The sequence below is a fragment of the Rousettus aegyptiacus genome, unplaced genomic scaffold (genome assembly GCF_014176215.1).
Source record: "Rousettus aegyptiacus isolate mRouAeg1 unplaced genomic scaffold, mRouAeg1.p scaffold_m13_p_2, whole genome shotgun sequence".
Classification (NCBI taxonomy): domain Eukaryota; kingdom Metazoa; phylum Chordata; class Mammalia; order Chiroptera; family Pteropodidae; genus Rousettus; species Rousettus aegyptiacus.
In genome coordinates this window covers 43,570,482-43,578,265 of record NW_023416295.1, presented here as the reverse complement: position 1 = coordinate 43,578,265, position 7,784 = coordinate 43,570,482, and positions in this window count along the sequence as shown.

Here is a 7,784-nt window from a genome sequence, read left to right as displayed (position 1 = left end):
CAGAAGTAACGGACTTGTAGAATTAGTCACAAATCCCACTGTGTGGTTTTATATATACTGTAGTCTCTTCTCTCTCTGTGGCAACTGTGAAATCTAAATGTTGACAACGATGGCATTTTAAGATGAAAGGAGCCTGAATTCCAAAGTCACCTCTTGGAGGAGTTGTTCAGGAGGTCCCTCAATCTACTACAGTGGATTGTGATGTAAGATGTAATCTTTTATTTTAAGTCAATAATATTTTGGGGGTTCATGTATTATCTAGCCTATCCTGATTAGCATAGTACTACAATAACTGAATAATAATATGTTGTTATAACAATATATAGACACATATCATGTATGTATACATATAATGTGAGGTGTCTCAAGTGGTTCAGTCTGTATCTTTCCTACCATATTACAAAAAACATAAATGTTGAATTGGTGCTGTTCTTGGGCAAAGATGTCATAAGCACAAGTTATAGTGACATTCAAGTCTATGGAAGTCAGTAGAAGCATATTTATCTGTAAACCTGGGGGAAATCTCTCACCTGGAGTTGACAGACCCCAGGCTCTCTGCACTACCTCATGGCAGCTGCTGAGGTTTTCCCTTGAATGACTGCTGCCTAGCTGGGAGACAGCCCCTCCCTTCCTGGCTCAAACTTTCCATGGACACCCAGTATTCTAAAAGGGAGGACCCAGGAGATGCTCTTGGATCTAGGCAATCAGGAAGCTCGTTCTGTAGGTAGCGCAACTATCATAAAATATCTCAAAGCAGTAGGATTTGCATGTTTGCTTATTGCTACCTCCATTCCCCAAACTGTTTCAACACACTCACATTTGCAGTTTAACTTCTATGCAAGCCAGCAGAGCAGCTGGTATTAGTGACTGTACTCAGAAACCTAAAGCTCAGTGCAGTCCTGGAGGCTGTCCAACTGCAGTCAGCAGGAGAGCAATGCTCTCCCCCAGAAACCGCGCTTTCTTTGTCTAGGGATGGCAAGAAAGTCCAGTTATCTTTGAGGCCCTGGGTTTTAGATTTCCTCTAAAACATGCCTGGTCACCACCCCAACTCTGGATAAGGCTTTATCTTAATGCCTTTGGACCTGTGGGAAGAATCCCTGGGGATGGCTGGTCACTTATTCCTTAACAAAAACTACCTCCTTTGGATGAGCGAGCTGGCTTTGATCCATGGTGGAGAATCCTGCCAAGTGGGCATGCAGGCTTGGGCCGCTGGTCACAGAGCAAATGAAGAACCCCGAATACTGTGGGAAATCTGTCAGCACAATGGAATAAAATCTTAAAGCTTCCATCCTATACCAAATGTCGGTAAGTGCAACTGTACCATCATCTTCAAATAAATGGTACTCACCTTCAGAAAAAGAAAGCATTAATATACTTTCTCTAGGTACTATATTATTATCATTCTGAGAATTGGTAGCCTGAAAAATAAAGATACTTTAAAAAAACTGTTGCTTTCTAAAATAAATTATTTTAAAACCATGAAATGACTATGTGCTTATTGTAGTAAATGTGCCAAGTACAGAAGGTGTTTAAGATGTTTTAATAACATCTATCAGCTTCTGTCTTGTGATATGGTTAGCCATGTACATGTCTTATCTCCCCACTACATTAATGTTTCTTGAGGGAAAAAATCATAGCATTTCTTCATCTTCGTATAGCCCATAACACCAAGACACAGAGCCTTTAATACAGTAGAGTACAATGAATCTTTGTGGAATAATATGATTCAATTAATTTTAGAAAGTTAGTATTTTCACCTACCTTTGTGGACCAGAGTTTCCAAGGTTGAAAACAAAAGATACCTGCAATAAAGACTATCTACCCTGGTTGAAGTAGTACCTGACTATGGACTCTGAAGTCAGAGAGATGTGGTCTAGAACCCATCTCTGATCTTACTAATGGTGTGGATGCAGGTAGGTTATTTCAATGCTCTGAGTCTCCAGCGGGATGGAGGCTCTGCTTCAAATTGTCCTTGCTACTGGCCCCAAGCTGATGGAATGATTCTAACTTGACACGTTGCCTGGAGCTGTCCTAGTTTAACACTGAAAATCCCATACCTTGGGAAATTACTCAATCTCAAGCAAACAAGGAGGTTGGTCACCCTACAGAGAAGTCGGACAAATCACACACTGGCTCTTAAAGCTTCTGTATAGAAGCCAAACACAACACTTCTACACATTTCAGTGATTCAAGCAAGTTATATGGCTACAAGAACTCCAAAGGGTTAGGGATGTGTCATCCTGACTATATCCAGGGGAAGAGAACAGGACATATTTGGCTGCCAGCTCTAAATGACCATTATACCTACTTTCTCCTTCCTGCTCCTATCTGGATTTATAGTCCCTCAGGTGACATTCAGCTCTAGCACTGGATACTAGTACAATTATTGTCAATGAACTTTTGTTCCCCATGCTCCACTCCAAAAACAGCATCGGTAGTAGACTGGACATGGATACCAAAGACAGAATTAGCTTCTCCTTCAACAATATCTGTTCATTCATTTATTGATTAGTGGATTCATTTATTAGACAAATGCTGATTGAACCCCTATTGTTCTAGAGATGCGCTATGTGATGTGATGTGAACTTTAGTACAAAATATTTAAGTCTAAGAAATAATATTAGGCTTTTACTATGCCATTTATTAATCTCATTTCTTCTATTAGTTTGTGGGCAGTTTGATATTATCTCTCCTGCCTCTCCTCAACATTCACTAAAGACTGAATTTAGTGGCTTAAGGTAACGTTATTAAAATGCTCAAACTGATAAGTTCATGCCTGCTTAGCCAAAGAGCACTTCCCACCCATGGCTCTGCCTCGTGGGTTAGGTGCTGGGTTTGGGGAAGGGCACAGGACTTAACATTGGAAATTTGTGGTGCTCTTACATATTCACTAGTCCCTGCAGTTTGATTTTATGCCATAAAAATGTACCATTAGCCATTCGTAGATGCAAGTGGCTGCTTCCAAAGGTCTAGGTCCCAGTGGTCCCCATCATCTGTGGAACACTGAGAACCCACATTCAGGCCACATCCTGAACCAATTAAAGTGGAATCTCTGGGGTGAGTGAGACTCAGGCAACTCATAGCTTTTAATGTTTCCCAGATGAAACCATTGGCCTAGGATGAGGTCCTCACATTTTAACATGCATCAGAATCACCCGGAGGGCTTGTTAAACTACAGATCTCTGGGTCCCACCCCCCAGTTTATGATTTAGAGGGTCTCAGGTAAGGCCTGAAAATTTGCATTTCTAAGACGTTCTCAGATACTAATGATGCTGCTGGTCTGGAGGGCACATTTTGACAATCACTGGCGTAAGAGATCCTTGGCATTCTTAACAACTGAATGGAATGGGGATGCGATAGTGGCAGGGAGGCCTGTGCTAGATTTTGATCGACTCGGTAGGAGTACATAGTACGATGGCATATGTAATGTTTTGCAATCTTTTAAAAACATGTACATAGCTGTGCAAACTTTTCTCTTTCACTTAAGACTGTATCTTGGGGATGGTTTCATACAAATGTATATAAACTTGCATTATTCTTTTTCGTGAGACTGCATCACCTCACTGAAACTATGTAGCGTGCGTCGATTAACCAGTCTCCAATAAATGAATGTTTGCTTTTCTTTTGCCATTAGAAGCATTCAAACAGCAAGATGAACAGATCTATCAGATAAATTCATTAAGGTTAAATTGTTGGATCAAATTATGTCCAATTTCCATTTTGATCCAAACTGCCAAACTCCCTAGGAATTCCCAAGAGGCAGTATAATTATAAGGTTTCTGCTCGAGTTAGCTACTAGCTTAGCCACTTACTAGTTGTGTAACCTGGGGCAAAGTATACTCAATGTCCCTGTGCCTCAGTTTCCTCATCTGCAAAATGGTGCAAAAAGCAGTGCTTTACTCAAGGCTGTTGTGAGGATTAAGTGAGAGAATACATGTGAAACAGTATGATACTTGACACAAAGCGAGTCCTGACACAAAACAGAAAACTTTTAAAAAGACAGAACAAGTAGAATCTTTGAGACAATGGTGGGTGACCCAGATAATCCCACCTTGGTTTGGCCTGCTGCTTACATGTAGCACAAAAGTTCCCAATAACCCCATATTTGGACTATACATGTAGCCTATACCAATGAGGACTGTGTTACAAGGGCATGGGGTGCCTAAAAGGCCCAGCAATTTCACCAGGACCAATGTGACTTCCCTGAGGCTCAGGTCTTTGTCTTTGCTTTGGGTCCTGTCATGGTAACTTACACAGATAAAGTGTGGGGTTCCAATACCAGCGTCCTCAAAGGAGCAATGTGTCCAGAATGAGATTTAATGCTGATAACAGGTGCAAGAGGCTTACCTGGGGAAACTGATGCTGAAAGAAAAGTGACTTGCTAAGATTATACAAAAGGAAATGATGGAGGTGGAATTCGTAATAGGAGAAAGCATCATCTTCCCATTGTGCAAAACAGCTCTCTCTCTCTCTCTCTCTCTCTCTCATTAAAGGAATGGCGTTGGCCAAGTAAAGAAATGACGGTGATAACTATGACTATGACAACAGCAGCTAACTAACTTCTATTGAACACCACAGACCAGGTGCTACGATAAGCATTTTATGCGGATTATTTTACTTAATTCTAACAACCCTATGGTTGAGTGTTCACATGTGCCAGCTGCTCTTCTAAGCACTGTATGCATGCAGATTCCTTTCCTTCTCACAACTATCCCATGAGGTAGGTACTAATATTATCTCCGTTGTACAGATGATAAGTTGAGAGAGAGAGGTTAGCTAACTTACAGAAACTTAGTGGGTAGCGGGTTCACAGTTCTGACCCAGATATTCTGGCTATTTGTTTGTTTGCTTTTTAAAACTTCAGGTGGAGAAAGTCGTATTAATCACGCTTCTTGGTCCACAGCGTCCTCTCCTCATTGGTCTCTGCAAGGCCCCCCTTTGATTTTACCTGTCTGTTTGTCTGTCTATCTAATAAAACAGGGCAATTATAATAATAAACTGTAATAAAAATTATGTAAATTTGGTCTCTCTCCTGTAATTTTTATATTTTTCAATCCAAACTATTCCTGAATGTGTGTATCTACCCCTTACTGATAGTAAATGGCTTGGTGTTACCTGTTTCAGTGGATCTCTTGCTGAAGGCTTCCTATTGGTTCAGTGCTTTCTAGCACAACATGTTGTTATCAGTTGGAACGTGTCTTCTGTGCATGTCTTCCATTCATGAATTTAATGCCTTTTCCATCTTAACTAAGCATTTATCATGCACTGTGGCTATAACTTTTGCAGTTTGAGGTGTGACAACAAAATCGGCATAAATTTCTTTTTCCTTCCTCACAATTTCATGGATAGAAGGTTTGCTCTTACCATAGAGCTCAGCAACATAAGATTACAGTCTTTTTTCTTTCCTTTTTATGTCAAGAACTTATACCTTTTCACTTAAAGAAAGCACTGAGTAGCTTCTCTCTGGCATATCCAAATTGCCAGCATCACCACTCCTGTGCTTTGGGACCATTATTAAGTAAAGTAAGGGTTACTTGAACACAAGCACTAGGACAGGAGGACAGTTGATCTGATAACACAGAATGCCACTAAGTGGCCAGGGGTGAATAGCATACACAGCGTGAATACGCTGGACAAAGGGATGATTCATTCCCCGAGTGTAACAGAGCAGGACGGTGCAATATTTCATCGCACTACTCGGAATGGCATGCAATTTAAGTTATGAATTGTTTAATTTTGAAATTTTTCATTAAGTTTTTTTGGACTGTGATTGACTGTGGGTAACTGAAACCATGGAAAGTGAAACCGCAAATAAGCGGGACTAGTCCACAAGGCTCCACAGGGAGACATTTTAGCAAGGCTTTGCCCAGCATCCCTGGCTCCATCACCCACGCCCTCCCTGTGCTGCCAGTCCTGCTGATCCCGACTCTGGATACTACACACCATCACATTTTTGTGCTCCTGTCCGCAGGCTATCAAGATGGTGGTAAAATTTGATAAATGGGTTATGTTACAAGGTCACTGCCGCTGACCACACTTGCCCCTCTCTGAGCCTGAGCAATATTTGATCACACTGAACTTCGGCATCATAGAGATTCTCAACTGGGGTTGGGAGTGAAAAGGGCTTGTGGTTTGGAATAAAATCTTTGCCTCACTGCTTTTTATGCTTTGCAAAAGAGTGTACAGGTCCATCATGTTTTCCCTTTGTGCCACTTGCCTAAGGTTATTAAGCAGGAAAACTGAATTTGAGCCAGGTGTGCCTGACTCCAGGAACTGCTCTCTATCCTGTTCCATAGCCCAGCTTCTTGTCTCTTCACTTTAGTAAAATTGCTCTTTGAAAGATCACCAATGGTCATTGAGTTGCCAAATCGAAAGATCTTTTTTTCTCATCTTTGTTTTCGACTCCTTCTTAGCATTCGAAACGGATGACTTTCTCCTTTTTCTTGAAATTGTCTCTTCTGCATCTGCTGCTCTTCTGGGCCTTTCCTCACACCAACTGGCTCTCCTCTGGCTCCACTTCCTTCTCACTTTCCCCAATATGGGCATGTCTCGAGGTCTCACCCTTGGCCATCTTTCGCCCTTCTCTGCTTTCTCTAAGTAATGTCATCCAGTCTCCTGTTTTGCCATCTACTGGCATAAACTTGCAGGGCATCTGAAAATCTGTCTAGCTCTGAGCTTTTCTCAAGTTCCATATTTCAAGCTTCCTCCTGGACATCATTCCCCAACTATCTCAATAGTTTAAACTCAAAGTGTCAAAAAAATGAAGTCATTGAGTTTCTCCCCCGAGACCTGCCAGGTCCTTACTTTTATCTTCCCACTCACCCAGGCCAGAGATTCCACTCTTTTCTTTAATCTTCCACTTGCATTAGATGTCAAATTCAGTAAATTCTAACCACCCCAGTATCTCATATCTCTTTTCTCTCTCAGTTCCCTCCACCACCTTGCCTTTGTTACTCTCAGCACATAAATGGATTAGTACATTACCTATCACGTGCCTTCCACACCAGCCAAACTGAACTAGTTCTGCTATGAACACTCCATATCTTCTCACCTCCTTTCCCATCCCCTTTGTTTGTAGTTCATCTTCCTGGAGTACCTTCTGTTCCTCCATCTCTGCATTTCCAAATCTTACTTATCTTCAAAGCTCAGTTACAATGCTACTTTCATAAAGCCGTCAATGAATGCTTTTCTCTGCTCTGCCCCCTCAATTAGAAACTATTGCTCCAGCCTCTGAGTTTTTATAGCTCTTTATCTAGACCTCTCCTCTAACACTGAACATTTCCTTTGTGTGTTAGTTATTTGTATTAATAACAACAGACATCCTTCGTTAATATCTTAATGCATTATTTCATTTAATCCTCCTAAGGACTCTATGAAGTAGCTACTATTATCCCCATTTTGCAGGTTAGGAAACTGAGCATGGAGAGGTTAAATAACTTATCTAAGAATGAGTAAGTGGTGAAGTCAGGGTTCAAGTGAACAGAGCCCTAGAGCCCACACTTTTAACCACTACTACAGAAGACACCATGTGGTCCTCCAGATAAGGAGTTCCTTAATGGTGAAAATACTTGTATGCTCCATCTTTGCATCTCCCAAAGTGCAGAATGCCAATCATTACATTTCCTTGCATTTTAAAGAAGCTCAGTAAAAAGAGGCATAGACTTGGTCAAAGGTTCCCTGTCCCTCATTGATAGGTGCGTAAACTGATAACTATTATATGGTGTTTGATGCAAATACTGCAGTTCCATTTCCCCACTAGTCTCCCTCTTTATTTCTTTCTTTTT